Genomic DNA, 20218 nt, shown 5'->3' on the forward strand with positions numbered 1-20218 from the left:
TTATATTGGGCAGCGCTGATATAGGAAGATGCTGGAGGCAGATAAGCATTTTAGTGACAATGGCAAAGACATCAATATGTACTGTGTGGGAGAAGGCAATAGTAAACCACTTCTATATTTTTACTAATAAAACCACATGGATAGAAAATATAAAATGATTGATGACATAGTGCAAGATGATGGGCCCCTCAGGTCAGATGGCACTCATGCTACTGAGGAACAGCCGAAGGTCTTTCAGAGTACTAATTGTGTTTATGACATGGTCAGATTAAAGCCTTTGGGATGTCTATTGCTGATGTCATCATACAGGAAAATAAAATTAGAAGCTACAAAGATAGAATTACCGTAGGTTTTGTGAAAACCACGAACGTTGGAAGGTTCAATAGAACAAAAGGTGAAATGAAATGGCTTCAATTAGGATCAGTGAATTGAAATGGATTGGGATTGAACACTTTTAGTCAGAAGATTACACCATTTATTACTCAGGACATGAAAACAGAAAAGAAACAGTGCTGCTTTTATAGTTAGGAATCATAGAATCATAAACCTAGAGGGGATATTGGAGGACTTCTATGTCAATCACCTGCCCAAGGCAATAATTCTTATACCTTCCCTGATAAATGGTTGTCCAGTCTTTTCTTGAAAAAGTCGTGTTGGACCACCCATAACTCTGAAAAGTAAGTTGTTCCATTGAATAATTATTCTCACTGTCAGGAAATTCCTCCTTAGTTTCAGGTTGCATTTCCCTCTGATAGACTTCCATCCATTGCTTCTTGTCCTGCCCTCAAGTGCTACAGAAAATAAACTGACTCCCTCTTCCCCTTCAAATATTGGAAGACAATTGTGTCATCCCTAACCATAAACAGACCTAGTTTTTAGCTGTTCATCCTACCATTTAGCCTCCAGAATCCTTATCACAGGGGTGTCAAACGCAATGCCAAGAAAGGCAAAACTCTCAGACAGGACCTCAACGAAGAGTTACAGTGGGCTGCAAAAAGAGGCTAGAACCAGTACTGCACAACATCTGTAAACACATTAAAGAGGGAAACAGACAAGGAAACAATAGAAAGATTTGTTACATTTTTTGGAGGGGGCAGCTTTCTTAACCAAGGCGACTTTTATTTCATTGATAAAACAGAGAATGCAATATACTTACTTAAAAGTAAGACAAAGAAATGTAATAAGTATATCCTAGAATTACGTGCCAAATAGCAATCTTAATTTTATTTTATTTTATTATTATTATTATTTAATCCCATTTATATCCCACCCTTCTCCGAAGACTCAGGGCGGCTTACAATCTAAGAAGCACAAATCAATGTGCTTAGCAATAGCCTTCATTCTATGTATATGCCTGCTTATTAGCGCTCCCCCCGCGGCATTTTTTACAAAGTCAACTTATTGCCCCCAACAATCTGGGTCCTCATTTTACCTACCTCGGAAGGATGGAAGGCTGAATCAACCTTGAGCCTGGTGGGACTCGAACCTGCACTAATTGCAGGCAGCTGGTGTTACTTAAGGAGGCATTAGCCCACTGCTCCACCAAGGCTCTTATTTAGTAGTTATATAGGAAAATCACAAAACTGAATTCGCTGAAGAAAGCAATTATGTTTGGAAGAGTTAGCAATAAAAGGAAACTAGGCCCCCAAAGAACACGGAGGCTGGACACCAACAAAGTTGACACCAGCCAGAGGATAGAACAACTCCAAGAAGTAGTGCAAGATTGGACGATGTGGAGAGAGCTGGCCTACAGAATCGCCAAGAGTCAGACATGACTGAATGGATAACATCATCATCAGTTATATAGGAATATTCAAAATATATGAATAATTTTAAATTAACTTTTGCAAGAACAGATTATACATTTGATTAATTAAGAAACATTGTTAGGGTAACATTTTGTTGGCAAATAGCCAACAAAATTAGATAAGAACAATTAACACAGACATTGCTTCAGCTGTGTCTCAGCATGGACTCAAATCTTACTAAATTAACATTTACACTAACTGCCTGATCCAACGCTACAATAAAAAGCATTCAAATCCCAATATGCTTTATTTACCTATTGTAACTGGCAGCAGCAGCCAATTGGCAAAGAACAATCAGCCACCGAGGAATCTTTCTTCTTCTCATAATTTAAGTAGTCGGCCCACAGGGCAGAATAAGAGGAAAATGAATTTTGGCCATTTGCCCTACAACATGTTAGTAGCAGTTGATGCAATCTAGTAATAAATGTAAGAACAGCTTTGCAGTTATGCCAATAATACTATAATACATGCAGAATTTCAGAAATATTATGGAGATTTAATTTGAAAATATTACGGTAGCGGATAAAAACAAGGACTTGGTAAGTACTTCACATTCAGTGCTGTGAAAGTGCCCACAATTCTATGTCAAATGTTTACAATTAAGAATTATACACATATATGCAATACAGGATATTTCTTCATATATTGCACCAAGGTAATATTATTATTATTATTTATTATTTATTAAATTTTTATACCTCCCTTCTCCCGAAGGACTCAGGGCGGTGAACAGGGCATATCTTAAAACTACAAAAATACAAAAATTAAAAAAGAATTAAATTATTGCCCACAATAAAAACAATAAAAATATATATAAATATTAAAACCCTAAGTGATTCCCCATCAGGCCAGGCCAGCTTGTTCAAATAAATGGGTCTTTAACCCGCGACGGAAGGAGCGGAGATCCGGTGCCATCCGGAGCTCAACCGGCAGCTGGTTCCACAAAGCCGGAGCGCCCACAGAGAAGGCCCTCCCCCTGGGGGCCACCAGCCGACATTCTCTGACTGGAGGCACCCTGAGGAGGCCCTCTCTGTGGGAACGCACGGGGCGGAGGGGAGTTGATGCCGGCAGCAGGTGGTCCCCGAGGTATTCCGGACCCATGCCATGTAAGGACTTAAAAACCATCACTAAGACCTTGAACCTCACCCGGAAGACAACTGGTAACCAATGCAGCTCGCGGAGCAAAGGTGTAACATGGGAGTACCGGGAAACTCCCAAGACAACTCTCGCGGCCGCATTCTGTACCAGTTGGAGCCTCTGAGTGGTCTTCAAGGGAAGCCCCATGTAGAGAGCATTGCAATAGTCAAGACGAGAGGTCACGAGCGCATGAGTGACCGTACACAGGGCATCCCGGTCTAGATAGGGCTGCAACTGCCGCACCAGGCGAACCTGTGCGAAAGCCCCCCTGGTCACGGCTACTACATGATCTTCTAAGGTGAGCCGTGCATCAAGGAGGACTCCCAAGTTGCGAGCCCTATCTACGGGGGGTAAAGACTCACCCCCCATAGAAAGTGATGGAACGTTTTGAATGTCCTGGGATGCCGGAATGTACAGCCACTCAGTCTTGTCAGGGTTGAGTTGAAGTCTGTTCCTCCCCATCCAGACCCGAACCGCCTCCAGGCAACGGGACATCACAGCGAGGGCATCACTGGGGTGGTTTGGGGTCGAAATGAAAAGTTGGGTATCATCAGCATAATGATGATACCCAACTCCAAAACCACGAATGATCTCACCCAGCGGTTTCATGTAGATGTTGAACAGGAGAGGCGAGAGAACCGAACCCTGAGGAACTCCACAAACGAGAGACCTAGGGGCCGATCTCTGCCCCCCTGCCAACACCGACTGTGAACGTCCCAGGAGATAGGAGGAGAACCACCGAAGAACTGTGCCTCCCACTCCCAATCCCCTGAGACGCCGCAGCAGGATACCATGGTCGATGGTATCGAAAGCCGCCGAGAGGTCTAATAGGACCAGGACAGAGGAATATCCCCTATCCCAGGCCCTCCAGAGATCATTCACCAGAGCGACCAATGCCGTCTCCATGCTGTACCCGGGCCTGAAACCCGATTGGTACGGGTCCAGATAATCCGCTTCATCCAGGACCAGAGGGAGCTGATGCACCACCACACTCTCAACAACCTTCGCAAGAAAGCGAAGGTTGGAGACTGGACGAAAGTTGTTCAAGACAGCTGGGTCCAAGGCAGGCTTCTTGAGGAGAGGTCTCACCACCGCCTCCTTCAAGACGGTGGGGAAATTACCCTCACTCAAAGAAGCAGATATCACCGCCTGGAACCAGCCTCGTGTCCTCTCCCTGGCTGCATAAACCAGCCAGGAAGGGCACGGATCCAATAAACATGTGGTGGAGCTCAACCTCCCCATAATCCTGTCCACTTCATCAGGGGTCACAGAATCAAACTCCTCCCAGATAACATTGACAAGACCGCCCGTGTCCTGATCGTCAGACTCTGCCCAGCTGGAGTCCAAACCGGTCCGAATCCGAGCGATTTTATCCGACAGATGTTGACCAAACTCCTCGGCACGACCCTGCAAGGGATCCTCCCTCACCTCCTGATTAAGGAGGGAGCGAGTCACCCTAAACAGGGCGGCCGGGCGATTATCTGTGCACGCGATGAGGGCAGAGAAGTAATTGCACCTCGCTGCCCTCATCGCTGCGAGATAAGACCTAATATAGGTTCTTAACCGCAACCGGTCGGATTCGGATCGGCTGGACCTCCAGCAGCTCTCTAGGCCCCGTTTCTGACGCTTCATCTCCCGGAGCTCCGCGGAGAACCATGGAGCTCGATGGGATCTGCACCGGGTCAGGGGCCGCAGGGGTACAACTCGGTCCAGTGCCTCAGTGGCTGCCCTTTCCCAGGCTTCCACTAAGGCATCCGCCGAGCTGTGAGCGACGGAGGCAGGTGGGGATCCCAGCGCTGCCTGGAACCCGAGAGGGTCCATTAAGCGTCTGGGGCGGTACCATCTAGTTGGTTCCGCATCCCCACGGTGGGGGGTGGCAAGACGGAAGACCAGCCGCAGGAGGTGATGATCGGTCCATGACAGGGGCATAATAAATGGAGAGCCCCCACCAAGATCATCCAACCACCGTCTGGTCGTCCCTCATGAGTTGGTTCAGAAATTACCTGCGTCAGGTCCATGGCCGTCATGGAAGCCATGAACTCCCGGGCTAACTCAGATGACCCTCCCAGGGATGGTAGATTGAAGTCACCCAAAACTAGAAGTTTGGGGAACTCAATCACCAAACCGGAGAGGACATCGAGTAGCACAGGCAGGGCTGCCGCTGTGTGACTAGGCGAAACGTACACCAGCAGCAAGCCCAACTGTGCCCCCGAACCAAGCCTCAAAAAGAGAGACTCACACCCGACTATCTGAGGAACGGTGGTCTCCCGCGGACATAAGGTCTCCCTAATAACAACCGCCACTCCCCCGCCCCTACCTTGAGCCCGAGGCCGGTGTAACGCTCGGAAACCTGGTGGGCAAAGGTCAACCAAAGGGACCCCACCCTCTGGACCCAACCAGGTCTCGGTGATACAAGCCAGGTCCGCATGCTCACCCTCCACCAGATCCCGCACAAGGGGAGCCTTATTAACCACGGACCTGGCATTCAGGTACACCAGCCGGAGCTCAGGAGGCTGCACATCCTCGCTCCCGGCACCTCGGGGAAGAACCAGAGGGTCGGAGCACCTCACCGCTCGCAAACAGCGGAGACGGCCCTCCCGGTAACGATACGGCCCTCTGTCCATACGCCTGCTGCCATACCCCAGTGTCATGGGAATCGGTAATCCCACAACCCGCTCCAGAACCCCAGATGTAACCACAACCCACTCCCCCCGAACGCCATCAGACCCAGGCCTGGCCTGCAACACGGTTGTATGGCCACCCCCCACAGCCAGACAACCACTACCCCCCACCCCCCTCCCCAACCCCCTAAAAAATTTGACTAAAAAGTTAACCAGGGGCCTCTTATTAAATTTATATCGAGAGCCCCTGGTCTTACCCGGCCATCTCTCAGGGTCCCAATAATTGGGCCCTTCATCGAGACTGTCCAGACACTGAGTCAGCATAGCATAGCTGACTCAGGAATTCTGGGAGTTGAAGTCCATGAGTCATAAAAGAGCCGAGGTTGCCTACCCCTGCACTAGGCTATAAACCAGGAGTCTGTGAGTTCTAGTCTTGCCTTAGGCATGAAAGCTGGCTAGGGGACTTTAGGTCAGTCATTTTTTCTCAGCTCAACCCACCTCACAGGTGTACTGTGGTTAAAACAGAAGGAAGGTGTATTAGGTATTTCACTGTTCTGAGTTATTTATAAAAAATGATAAAGGTGGGATACACCCACACACACCCACACAGTACATTTAGAAAGTATTCAGATCCCCTTCACTTTTGTCAATTTTGTTATGCTGCAGCCTTATTTTACAGTTGTTGGAATTCAATTTTTCCCTCATTAATCTAGTAGTCCATAATGACAAAGTGAAAACAGAGTTTTAGAAATGTCTCCTCTTCCATAACATTTAAATAGAGTCTATCTATTCAGGCATTCTTAATTAAGATTAATTAATTAACTTTTGGGTTCCTTGTTCCAATATATCCTTTTATGTCCAGTGTTAAAATATATTCCTTCATTCTGTTCAGTTTGGGTGTTTTTCTCTTTTAATTGTATCTTTAATTTGCTGTAGTCCAGGCATGTCAAACTCGCGACGTCATGTGACGTCGCGCGACGTATCGGAACTTTTTCCCATTGCCAAAAATGGGATGGGCGCGGTTTCTCCGTGACGCTCCGGCCCACGGGCCGGCAGTTTGACAGCTCTAGTCCATGATAGTGTCCAATTTTTAAAGTCTTACCTTATTATGTTTTTTAAAGTATTCAAAACAAAAGAATTTTCCCGTGGCATGGATTCTTCATAATTAATTGCAAAATTTTATTTCAAATTGGTTTTGATCATTTGTAACTTTCTAAAATCAAACTTTTAAGCAACTTTTTGCTATTTATTTCAGGAAAAATCCTAAATTTAAAACTTCTTTCACTAAAGATTGAAGGAAACTCACGTTATCCTATAAAACTAGCTGAAAAAACAGTTAACAAGCAATTTCTTAACATGATTAGAAAAAGAAAAAGAAGTATGTGAACCTAATATCCTTAAAGGCAACCATGGTTGCAAGATGGCAATTGCCTTATCTACAAGAACTCTAAACTGCTGGAGGCTACTGTCTTGCAGTTTGTTCAGGAGGAGCAAATGTCTGGAGCATTTGTGGGCAATATCAAGTGCTCTGCTTGTCCAGAGAGAAATTACAAAAAGCTGGTCTACTTGCTAGCTTTTCCTTGCATTGCCACTATCTTCAATTTGCCATTTCTTCCCTGGAATTCCCAATGCTAACTTTTGATGCTGTCAAAATGGGGCCACTATTATAAGCGAGAGGTTGTACATATTTATTATACAGGTAATCCTCGACGTATGACGTCAACTTCCCTCCGTCCAGTGCGCTCCCACAGAGAGGGCCTCCTCAGGGTGCCGCCGATCAAAGAATGCCAATTGGTGACCCCCAGGGGGAGAGCGTTCTCTGTGGGCACGCCAGACCTTTGGAACCGCTTACCGGTTGAGCTCCGGATGGCCCCCGACCTTCGCTCCTTCCGGCGTGATCTCAAAACTTTCTTTTTCGAACAAGCTGGCCTGGTCTGATGGGATGGGGCTGGGTTTTTATAAATAGTTTTAATTTTAATATGTATTAATTTTATGGGCATAATGTTTAATGGCTTTTTAATTTTTGTATTCTATTTTTATTGTGTATTGCCCTGTTCACCGCCCTGAGTCCTTCGGGAGAAGGGCGGTATACAAATTAAATTATTAAATTAAATTATTAAATTGACCCCAAAATTTCTGTTGTTAAGTGAGACATTTGTTAAGTGAGTTTTGCCCCATTTTACAACTTTTCTTGCTACAGTTGTTAAGTAACCTGATTGTTAAGTGAACCTAGCTTCCCCGTTGACTTTGCTTGTGAGAAGATCGCAAAAGGGGATCACATGACCCTGGGACACAGCAATGGTCATACATATGAACCAGTTGCCAAGCAACTGAATTTTGATCTTGAGGATTCTGCAAAGGTCATAACTGTGAAAAACCATCATAAGTCACAATTTTCAGTGCCACTGTAACTTTGAATAGTCACTAAATGAACTGTTGTAAGTCAAGGCCTACCTGTATTTTTAAAATAGGCTGCTCAGTGAATAGAGCAGAGTTCTTCATAGAAACAAACAAGAGTATTTGAAGTGTTTAACTTGCACTATAATTAATATATCACACTGATCAGGTGAAAAACAGTCACTGTGTACCTTAAGACTAAAATAGCACAAAAGCATCATTTTTAGAAGCTTTGGTACATGGAAATAGAACTTATTCTATGAAATAGATATGCTATTTTCTAGCGACAAACATGATTTTGTGTGTTGAAGTGCCCTCTAGTGATAAAATAAGATCATATGATGATCAGTTAAACTAAAGAGAAAAAAGAAAAATCCAGCTGGTTCTCAATCTGTATTAATTAATGTACTTCTGCACTAATAGTGGGACCATTCTTCTCTGGATTTTGAGACAGCAGATTAGTTTAGGAGCGCAAGAAAGACCATATGGCATAAACTTTTCTCCTTCACTATTTTGCTGCCATTTCCCATCAATTTGCTATGATAAGACTAGCCCTGTGAGCTGTGACATGTAGACCAGAACTCAGTGGAGGAAACCACTCACAATTACCTGATTTACAACTGTAAATATTGGGAGGCTCCCTGTTTGCTGATGATGACCAAATGTCACACATGCATAAACCTAATGAATAGCTTCTCTAATACTTAATCTTGCAATAATACAAAACAGATGTTAAAAGCTCAAAACTCTTCTTAAATAACACTAAAGAAAAGTTAAATTGACTACACATGCTTAAGAGGGATTTGGCTATGTCTTCTCAAAATACACAAAGCGTTTGTAATTGCATATAATCAGGAAGAATGCAGCCAAGGAACAGATTGGCTTAGTTCAGAGATGTCAAACTGCCGGCCCACGAGCCAGATGCGTCATGGTGAAACCGCATCCACACCATTGCCGGCAATGGGAAAAAAGTCATGATATGTCACATGACATTGTGAGTTTGGCACCCCTGCCCTAGTTGAATCATATTGCTGGTTATGAACAACCTTTGGTGATAATTATTCAAAGCTCTCTGGATTGTCATTGCTCTTTTTGATTTAAGTAATTTAATCATATTGTTGGTGCAAGTAAGACTGTTCTTACTTGTTCTTGTTTAACTATTAAACATGAAAGTCCTTTCAGAGATGATTCATTAAGAACACACTTTCTTCAATTCAGAGGTGAAACTGCAGAGAACTTTTCAAACAATTAAAATTCAAAGCTGATCATTTGATAAACTGAAATACCTTTCCTTAAGATAACTGGTGTGAGTTTTTATTTTTTTTCTCAAATTGTATAAAAAGTTGAGGAAATGTATCTTCTATGTTAGGCAGAAAACATAGCTTATAGTAATGTCTATTACTGTTTATTGTAATCCAATCTTACGAGTCTTCGTACTGTATACTAAATTTTCTTTGCAGGAAAGTGGTTTATAAACAATTGATTTAAAGAAATGTAGGGGAAATTCTGTTTATCCAATACCATTATAGCACTTTGACATTCCCAGCCTAAACCCATTCTTAGGGCTAAAGGAGTGCTTTTGGTAAATAGGGGTGAAAATGGAGTTGAGACTGACAAGTTCTAGCATTAAAATGTTCTTCTTCTTATGGATGCCATATTAGGATCCAATACAATAAAAACTTTCCACAGAAACATATTTAATATTTTAGTTAATGTTCCTTTGGTTGTCTCAAAATAAAAAAAATTGAATTGCCCCCTAATTTCCTAGACTGTCATAAACTATAATTTGATATTTAAATTGAATCAGGCAAACTACAATTTTCATCCAAATTTAAAATGAATTCATCTTCATACTGCATTTGACAAAATATGTGCTTACATTTTTAATTACTTTTAAACAAAAAGAGAAATGTCTTGCACAAATGGTATTTTTTTATAAAAATGTATTTTCTATTCATTGTGTTTTGTTGTACTGCAGTACAGAGTATCACGAGATTATCTTATGACTACACATTTTTTTACAAATATTTTATTTCAAATATTTAGGTTTTTCACTTTTTGTTGCAACTGCATATTTTTATGTTTTGTGAGATGAAATTCTTTAAACGATAATAATTTTTGTCATGACTTTGATATGCCAGCAAGGGGAGTAGTTACACTTTGGGAAGCTATGTTTGAGGAAATTATAGAATGGTGTTTGGACTTATAAACAATAGAAATAGCAGATATTTTGATGTACCAACTTCTCTTCCCCCTGAACCTTTAATGATTGTTCTTAAATCTAAAAGGAAACATAATGGAAGTAAATAAACTGTATATTGTTAGATCAATGTTAAAATATCACAGGTTATTGAAAACAAAGACAGAAAACGAATGACATTTTACTATTTTCTTTAACTTTCAAAGTTACAACAGAAACCTCAGAAGGAAAAAGTTATAGATTCATAAATAACTTTGTGAAGTTATTGTCAAGTATCCATATTTCCTTCCTTCCTTCCTTCCTTCCTTCCTTCCTTCCTTCCTTCTTTCCTTCCTTCCTTCCTTCCTTCCTTCCTTCCTTCCTTCCTTCCTTCCTTCCTTCCTTCCTTCCTTCCTTCCTTCCTTCCTTCCTAAAATACTTAATAAATTCTGGCAGTAAATAAAGAATATTCTAAAAATAGAAAGTCTAATATATTTCTCTCTCTAAATTATACATACATACATTATGATGGTAAGTTCACTACAGGTGAATTTTGCTTACATCCATTCTTTTAGCAACTGTTCAAAGTAATAGTGGTGCTGAAAAAAAAAGCTACTTACTACTGGTCCTTATGACTGTTGCAGCATCCCCATGGAGACATGGTCAAAATTTGGCCACTTGGCAACTGTTATATATTTACAACGATTGCAGCATCCTGGAGTCATGTCATCACCATTTGCCACCTTTCCAGCTGGCTTCTGACAACAAAGTCAATGGGGGAAATCTGGATTCACTTAACAAGTGTGCGATTTACTTAACATCTACAGTGATTCACTTAACAACCATGGTAGAAAAGGCCTTTGGTGGGGCTCAGGTAGAAGAAAAAATGAGAAAACAGCCATGACATCTGTTATCCTTAATACTTCTAACATCGTGTTCTTGAACTTCGTTAAATTATCATTCACATTATTATTCTGAATTGGGCAAAACTGCACAAGTTACTGATTTCAGATATGCTTGATTTACAATTTGATACCTATCAGGTTTGCTCACTTTCCGCTTTGCTTTTTGATTTAATCTTATAATCCTTACTCCTGACATTACTGGTATTACTTTTGTGAGTTTTGATTATAAATTATCTTCATATCCTAATATTTTGCCAGGTAGTCTACTTCAGGGCTTTTCAACCAACAGTACGTGTACCACTGGTGGTACATGATCACCTGGCTGGTGGTACACAGCATTGCCTTCCTCCCCCCACCTTCCCCCGCTCCACTCCTTCCCAGCTCACTTGCTGCCGGAAAACATACTGCTTGGCGGCAAAGAACGCAGGCGCGCAAAGAGCACAGGTGCAGAGCAAGGCCCTGCCCTCCCCAGGGACTCATTGTGTAGCATCCAGATTGACCTCTTCTCGTGTGGGATCCGTGTCATCCTTCCCCCTATCTTCTTACTTCACAAGTAAGCATGAGCCTGAAGGGGAGAGAGCCAACCACTCCCATGGCAGGTAGGTGTTTGAGACCACTCGTGTCGTGGCCCTGAGCGCCAACCTCACAAATGCCCCCTCCTTCTTTTCCCTTTTCTCTGTGTTGTGGCCTCACTCTCTTCCATCTTATTTTTCTCTCCTTCCCCACGTGAGCTTGTGATACCCCTCACAGCCCTCACGTTGCCTCCCGGGCCTCAAGACTTTCCCCCCTCTCCTCTTCCCAAGGTGCCTGGCTTTACAGAGGGGAAAGCAAACTGGCCAGATGGTGCACACCCTCCCAGAGGACTTATCCTGCAGTAGCAGGTGGGAATCAAGGCCCACGTTTGTTTTGCTGATGCACGTCAGGCGAAGCTATCAGAACATGGGTGTGGAGGGAAAAATGCGCCTGCCTGACTCCCTCCCCCCCAGTGTTTCACAGAAACCTGATCACACACTCCTGCACAGCTCACTTTCTTGTTTTCTGCTTGCTTTGTCAAAGTAAGTTAACTGGGCAGGAGTGCGGGATCAGCCTGTGCAACTACAGCTGAGCTGCACTGATTAACCCAATTACACACTCCTGCACAGCTCACTCGCTTGCAGAAAGCGAGCTACTGAGATTGCCAGGAGCCAGGGTCCAAAGGATTTATGCGATGTGTCTGAGAAGGTGAAATACCACCGTGTCTCCTGCCTGCTTTGCATGCGGCGAGCCTGGCGAGATGCAGGGCTGTAATTTGTCTGAAAGTCAGTGGAAGAGTTTGGCTGGGGGGAGCGGAGGAAGTGGGAAAGGACCGGGGCTCTGGCAGTTCTTGGGCTGGTGTTGCGCTTTGTGGGTGAGGGCATGTGTGTTTGTGTACACACACACAGAGAGTTTATCTTTCCTCCCTTCCACCTTGGTTCTGCGCTGGATCATACATTTTGGCTTTTCTGGACGGTCTTAGCAGCCTTTTGGTCGCTTCCTAAAAACCGGAGGGTGGGTGGGGGTAGAAGCAGCAGGAGGTGTGTGGAAAGAGAGGAGTAAGGAATTGGGAAATAATGTTCCAGGAAGCCCCCTAGCTCCGCTGCACTGCCCTCCCCCCGTACCATCTTTTGGATGCAGAGAAAATGCCAGAGTTTATGGCAAAATTAATACCAGGAACTAGTAAGTTTTCCTTTTCTTCCTGTGAACAATCCATTGCCTAATTACTAAAATCAAACAGAGAACATGCAGAAATGGGAGGCGAAAAAAACCCATTTGATTCCACTATTAACAGATAGATTTAATGGTTTGTAGCGGTTAGGACACCCATTGCGGCAAATGGCGATTGGGAAACCTTCTGTCTTTGCTTCGGCTTCATGAGTTGAGCCCGAACTGCAGCAAATTTTGGTGTGTGGCTGGAAAAATGTGGGGAAACTTTGTGAAATATTTTTTTGGACTAGGTTACTTGTTTGAAACTACTGGCGGAATCTAGTCTAGGAAAGTTTCCTTGAGCTCGCACGTGAAAAAGAAGCATCCAGGAGAGCTGGAAGAGAATGGACAGGGAGGTGATGGTCTGGTGCTGGATTCCTCCCCTTCTTTGAGTGTCAGGCCCATGGGGCTTGACAGGTGCTGCCTGGGTAGCCCGCTGATCCTGGGGCTTCACATAGCAAGCAGCTAGGCGTGTTGCATGGCTGGCAGCTTTGCATGGTGCTGCCGGGGCGGTGGGCAGGCAAGAGGGACTTCTCCCTCTGGGGGGAGGGAGAGAGACGCATTCTCCAATCAGCTCTGCCTTCCCCTTCTCTGGGCTGGGCTGCAAATCTTGCCCACTGCTTCTTCACTTCCTCCTTTCCCCTCCCTTGCAGAAAAAAAGGAGAAGGCAAGCAGTGGGGCAGGGGGTTTCCCCATCCCAGATGCTCCTTTTGCAAGCAGGAAATCTTGTGGGTCTCCTCACAAGGAAGGAAACCTCAGATGCCATACAATAAGCCAGGGAAAGTGTGTGTCCGTGTGAGGGGGGAAAATACCCAGCTGCAATTCCGGTGCAAGATTTCCTGCTTGCAAAAAGGGCGATCACTTCTGCCTCTCTTGCAAAGACAGCATCTGGGATGGGAAAAACCTCGACTGCCTGTTTTCTCCTTTTTTTCTACAAGGGGGGGAGGAGGAAGGAGGAGGCACAGAAGCAGCAGGTGAGATTGCAGCCTAGCCCAGAGAAGGTGATGGAAGATTCGGTTGGAGAATGTGTCTTTCTCCCACACCCCTGGAGAAGACCCCCTTGCCTGCCCACTGCCCCAGCAGCAGGCACAAAGCTGCCAGCGACGCCTAGCCGTGGCAGGTCAAGCAGCAACCCCGGGCAAAGGAGGGGTGCATGCATGGCCACCTTCAAGCATGCGCTCTCCTCTGCCTCTGCGCATGCACAGGCAGGGCCATGATGTCGCCAGTTCTTTTCACCCCCAGTCGCTTCATGTGGTGAGAATCCTCCGTTGCCTGCCAAAACCAGGCTGGGGTCTGGGCATCGTAGCGGAGAACAATGGGAGGGAGGGAGGGAAGGAAGGAAGGAAGGAAGGGACAAAGAGGGAAGGAAGGAATGAAAGGAGGGAGGGAGGGAGAGAAGGAAGGAAGGACAAAGAGGGACGGGAAGGATGGAAGGAAGGAACAAAGAGGGAAGGGAGAGAGGGAAGGAAGGAAAGGAGGGACAAAGAGGGAAGGGAGGGAGGGAGGGACAATGAGAGGGAGGGAGGGACAATGGAAAGGAGGAAGGGACAAAGAGGGAGGGAAGGAAGGAAGGAAAGAAGAAAGGAAGGGACAATGGGAGAGAGAGAGGGAGGGAAGGAAGGCACCCACCCCAGTCCCAACCCCCTCCATCAGAGACCCATGGATTCCCCCCCACACAGGCACCCTGCAACCTGAGTGATGAGCTGGCCATGCCCCCCCACCCCCAGCTATTGAGTTCGCTTGTCAAAAAGTTGCAAAAGGTGATCACATGACTCTGGGACACTGAACGTCATAAGTATGAAACAGTTGCCAAGCATCCTAATGTAAATCACATGACCCTGGGGATGCTGCAATAGTCATAAGTGAAAAATGGTCATAAGTCACTTTTTCAGTGCCGCTGTAACTTCAAACAGTCACTAAGCGAATTGTTGTAAGTTGGGGACTACCTGTACTTTATCATTTTTTCCTCTTTTTTTGGTCAAGTTTTTGACACCTTGCTTGGCAAATGGTGGTACTCGGATATTGCCTTATCCTAAAAGTGGTACAATGGGTGAAAAGGTTGAAAAGCCCTGGTCTACTTCATTGCCAGTTTTTACATCGATGATTCAACATATTGATAGGGATTCAGGATATTAAATCTTTTTTGTAATTACTGTATTAAATAATTTTATTTCAAATATTTTCTACAGTATTTCAAATAGAAATTTGTTTCCAAAATTTGTAGCAGTAACAACATAATCAACACAAGCATATTTTAATGGCTGGATATGGACCAAGTTCTTTGTATTTGTCTAAGAAATCTGAACTGCTATTATGTTTGAGGGAATTGATGTCTGAAGCTAAGCCCATTTTGTATCAAAAAATAAAGAATATTATAAAAGTGGACAATAAGGACATTCATGGCTAATGGATTAAAGAATTAGAACAGCTGATAATGGAACTTTAATGGTTGTAGGTCTTAAAAATGTTTTTTTCCCAATAGGGTTAAGATTAAAAGTGACCCATCAAGATTTGATTTGGATTTACCAGACACTATAATTTATTTGAGAGGGTGAACTTTAGATTTTCTTTGTTAGCTATGTAAAAAAAGTGAGCAGTCATTAACTCTTATGACTTCATCTTGTGAAATACTGCCAACATTTTAAAATATTTTAATGTACATAGGTAGATTTAATTCAGAATCCTTTTAATGTTAAGAATGTTAATGTATGTTAAATTATGCCCTGAAATTTTGGATCTTGACTATTTTTGAGAAGTTACATAAAGTAATATTATAGCAATTTTAATGTCCCTATTAGTGATTAAATTAATGATTTAATATTTTATATCAATGTTTTTAATTGCTGGATCGTAAATTGCCTAGAGTTGCCTTGATGAAATGGGTAGCATATAAATTTAATAGAGAGACAGACAGATAAACAAATAAGCCAACCAACCAACTAGCATGGCAGATTGTTAAGAAAATTAGTTTGAGAAATTGGACAAGTAGTAATGTTACTGATATTTAGAATTGTATTAAAGAAATGTGTAACTTGTCTGTTTTGAAAAGACAATTATATCTACTAATCCAATATTCAAGACAACCAGGAAAAGTGAATTCATCCTGCTACTGCTGGTGTTCTTACTACAACATAAAGAGAGGGATAGAGATGGGGAGAAAGAGGAAGTGAACATTAATTCCTTTAACAGATATTTTCAATTATTAAATAATCATCTGTATGGTGGGTCAATTTATTCATCTCCAATGGCTTCATTTTAATTATAAGAATAAAAGTTTCTTATTTTTTTAACATGTATATATTACATTATATTACATTTCCTACTCAGGCAAGAAACCCTGTACCATTTCTGACAAGTGGCTGTCCAGTCTCTTTTTAAAAACTTCCAGTGTTGGAGCATTCATAGCTTCTGGAGGCAGGTTGTTCCACTGATTAACTGTTCTAACTGTCAGGAAATTTCTCCTTAGTTCTAGGTTGGTTTTCTCTTTGGTTAGTTTCCATCTGTTGTTTCTTGTCCTGCCTTCAGGTGCTTTGGAGAATAGCTTGACTCCCTCTTCTTTGTGGCAGCCCCTGAGATATTGGAACACTGCTATCATGTCACCCCTTGTCTTTCTCTTCATTAGATTAGACATACCCAATTCCAGCAAACGTTCCTTATATGTTTTAGCCTCCAGTCCCCTGATCATCTTTGTTACTCTTCTCTGTACTCTTTCTAGAGTAGGGGTGTCAAACGCACAAGTCACATGTATCACAACTTTTTTTTCCATTGCCAGCAATGGGGTGGGTGAAGTTTCGGTATGACACATCTGGCCCATGGGCCGGCAGTTTGACACCCCTGTTCTAGAATCTCAATATCTTTTTTAGATCGTGGTGACCAAAACTGGATGCAGAATTCCAAATGTGGCCTTACCAAGGCATTGTAAAGTGGTATTAACACTTCATGTGTTAATTGAGCATATAATATATGCTCAATAAATACATGCATTTCAAAATGGGAAGTCTTACAGAAATGTATTTAATCTGGCATTATTTTAATAGCAATCAATCCCGATTATCATAGCTTATAAGAGCTCAAAAGACATTTTGAATTCATAGCTTTTACTCAAGCTATTTGCACTTACATAGCACTGAGGCTTCCAATTACGCAATTTATCAATGCTTTTTTTTACGTAAACAGTTCTGTTCTATCCTTCTAGCACTTACTACCGTATTTTCCAGCATATAAGACGACTGGGCGTATAAGACGACCCCCGACTTTTGAGAAGATTTTCAAGATTTTTCGTCTTATACGCCGGAAAATACTTACATGCCAGTTGCCAAGTGTCCGACACGAGCCTGATTCAGACCCGTCTGATGCAGATGATGCAAAGCCCTGCCGGTTTCCACCCGACGCCGGACGGCTCCGCCGGTGCTGCCTCGAGAGGGAAGGGCGTGAGGTGCCTGCCACGGCTCCCTGAGGACTCCTTAACAGCCGGGGAGCGCGCGCATGCACAGGACTGCCCTGCCAGCTCCCGCCCGACGCCGGACGGCTTTGCCGGTGCTGCCTCGAGAGGGAAGGGCATGAGGTGCCTGCCACGGCTCCCTGAGCACTCCTTAGCAGCCGGGGAGCGCGCGCGTGTGCAGGACTGCCCTGCCGGCTCCCACCCGACGCCGGACAGCTCCGCCGATGCCACCTCAAGAGGGAAGAGCATGAGGCGCCTGCCACGGCTCCCCGAGGACTCCTTAGGAGCTGGGGAGCGCGTGCGTGTGCAGGACTGCCCTGCCGGCTCCCGCCAGACGCCAGCCTGCCCTGCTTCCTCCACAGTGAGAGGGGAGGGCGTGCCTTCCCGGGCTCGCTGACTTGCAGCCAAGCCAGAGCCGAAAGGGGCTTTTCCTTCCACCCACCCTTTGGAATAGACGCAAGAGTTCCCGGGGTCTGGCATTTGCAAGGGCGAGGGGAACGGGCTGAGAGGCTCTTGGGGGTGGGAAGGGAGAGTCATGTTGGAGGGGGGACTGGACTAAGGAGGCTTGAAGTTGCTTTGCAAGAATGGGGGCGCTCGATTGATTTATGTACTATTTTCTGGCATATAAGACGACTGGGCATATAAGACGACCCCCCCAACTTTTGAGATGATTTTCATGGGTTAAAAAGTCATCTTATACGTTGGAAAATATGGTATATGCACTATTTGTGTGATTTACTAGACTTTCCAACCATGATAGCCTAAAATGCAGCAAATACATTAAAGGTACAACAGGCATCAAAATACTTTAGAAAAGCAATACTGTAAAAAGAATGATTAGAAATAAGCTTAACCTTTAAGTACGTACACTCACACAAGTGCTGTTGCTATCATCTAAATGGCAGGAAAATCCTGTTTATGCAGAAATGTTGTCTCTCAAATGGCCACTTTCGGGCAGATGGCTCTGCATTTTGGTTCTAACTAGTAAGATAATTCTGTTGTCGTGCAAATAAATCTAAAATACTGTAAACATGTTGATATTCATATGTTATATTTACATTTTATACCATTATAAATGTGTTTTCTGAAACTAATCCCATGTTAATGTCTTTTCATATTTAAGTTTTGCAGGTTTCTTGCTATTATGTTTTCCTTCCCCTTTTAGACAGGTGTTAAACACAGTGTTTGCTTCCTCATTTATCACACTAATGAAGGGTCTAATTGTTCATTTAAAACTTGGACTTAAGGATGAACTTTATGGCACAAAATTATCTTTCCCCAATTCAGGCTATTCATTATCATTTGTCATTGTCATTTCAGCCCTTCACTGAATTTGTTATTTGGATGTTGCTCCTATTAAAATCAGCCTGAATGGATATTTCAGGTAATCTTTCATATGAAATAACTTTTTCACATCATGTTTAAAGCAATTTGGATCAAATGCCAACCATACAAGATAAAGTATGTCAATAGAAGAAGTGGAAGATATCTTATCTTTGGATAAACCTTGTTGACTGCAAGTAATTCCCCTGATAAGCTAAGAATTCTCCAGATATCCAAAGACTATGAGTTATTTGTTTCCAACTTAGAGATCTTCCAGATCTTTGGGACTAAACACACAAATGAAACTAAATCTAACCATGATTATTTATATAGCCTGCTATTTTTTGTAATAAAGTACCTGTAGCTCATCAAATGTTATCTGAGAAAAATGATGATGAATTCTCTATTAGTCAACAAAACATTTCTTCTTACATAACTAAGGATAGGAGATATTAAGATCTGAATATTTTAGCTAAATGTTTAACAGAAGTACCTGGCAATCTATTTCCAGATCAAAAGTGCCATTACAGTTCTACAATCTTTCAGCGAAGACTGATTTTGGTTATGTTTCCTTGTCTAACATGACCTCATGTGCTGATCATGGTCTGCATCATCATGGAAAGGACTTGAAAATGTGAATCGTTATTTTTCTGGATACTATGATCACATGCAACTCAGACTCTGAAGAAGATAGAGATATTTCATCTATCTTTGTTTCCAATAGAAAACATTTATATACTATTGGGCCATAACATACAACATATAAATTATTACTAGTAATCATTCCAATCTAATATGAGCTTTCCCTGTGCACTATTTATCCTTTGAACACAAATTCAAAGAATTACAGAAGGGGCTTTATTGAAATGCAATATTTCTTATGGATGGAAGAAAGTACATGAAAGATGCATTTAGGCTACCCCATAATATATTGAGTAGATGAATATTTTTACAAGAAGCCCAAACTAATTCAAGCTGTAGGATACCAACATTTTCAGCAGCAAAAAAAATTCTCTTATCCTACCATTCTCCTTCTTCACATTCCTAACCTTATATCCACCCAGGAAAAGCAAAATGAAGGAACAAGAAATAAAAATGGATCCTCAGGATGGAAGTAAATAAACTTGTGGGTGTGTCCTCCCTTCCAGTTTTAAAAATGAAAGGCTTGTTTACATAATAAGGCACATTGTGGGAAAGGACAGATAATGCAATGATCTCATTTGACTCCAGCATCAAAGCTCTGAGGAATAGCAATAGTTTTTCTACCCACAAGCAGACAATATCTCTGGCATTACGATCAGCTTATAATATGGTTTCTCTGACATCTGACTGCAGAGCTTGCTGTTTGAAAAAATAAACTTGGCCTAAATTGGACCTTTGGTCTGCCTCAGCAGTCATTCTTAAATGAAATGAAAGTCATATTCTCACAACCTTCATGTTCTCATGATACTTTTATTAAACTACTTCTAATCTACTACGGTGCAGGGTGTTTTTTTTTAAAAAAATACAAAGATCCTTGTCCCTAGTTTAACCATCTGTAAAAAGAAAAAAGGAAGAAGAGAGTTGAAGGGGAGATGAAAATGAAGTTTTTAAGATTAAAATAAAATCAAATAATTATATATTGTTACACAAAGAAAAAATGGTACAAACACATAATAGAAGTGATTTAAAGAGAAATAAAATAT

General features: G+C 42.8%; 1 protein-coding gene across 3 annotated transcripts in view; it reads right to left on the reverse strand.

Moving 5' to 3' along the window:
* The window catches only part of CHST9 (carbohydrate sulfotransferase 9), a 70884-nt gene that overhangs the window by 20369 nt on the left and 30297 nt on the right, over positions 1-20218 (reverse strand). The gene's annotated exons all lie outside the window — the stretch shown is intronic.

Source organism: Vipera ursinii (genome assembly GCF_947247035.1).
Source record: "Vipera ursinii genome assembly, chromosome: 3".
NCBI classification, from domain to species: domain Eukaryota; kingdom Metazoa; phylum Chordata; class Lepidosauria; order Squamata; family Viperidae; genus Vipera; species Vipera ursinii.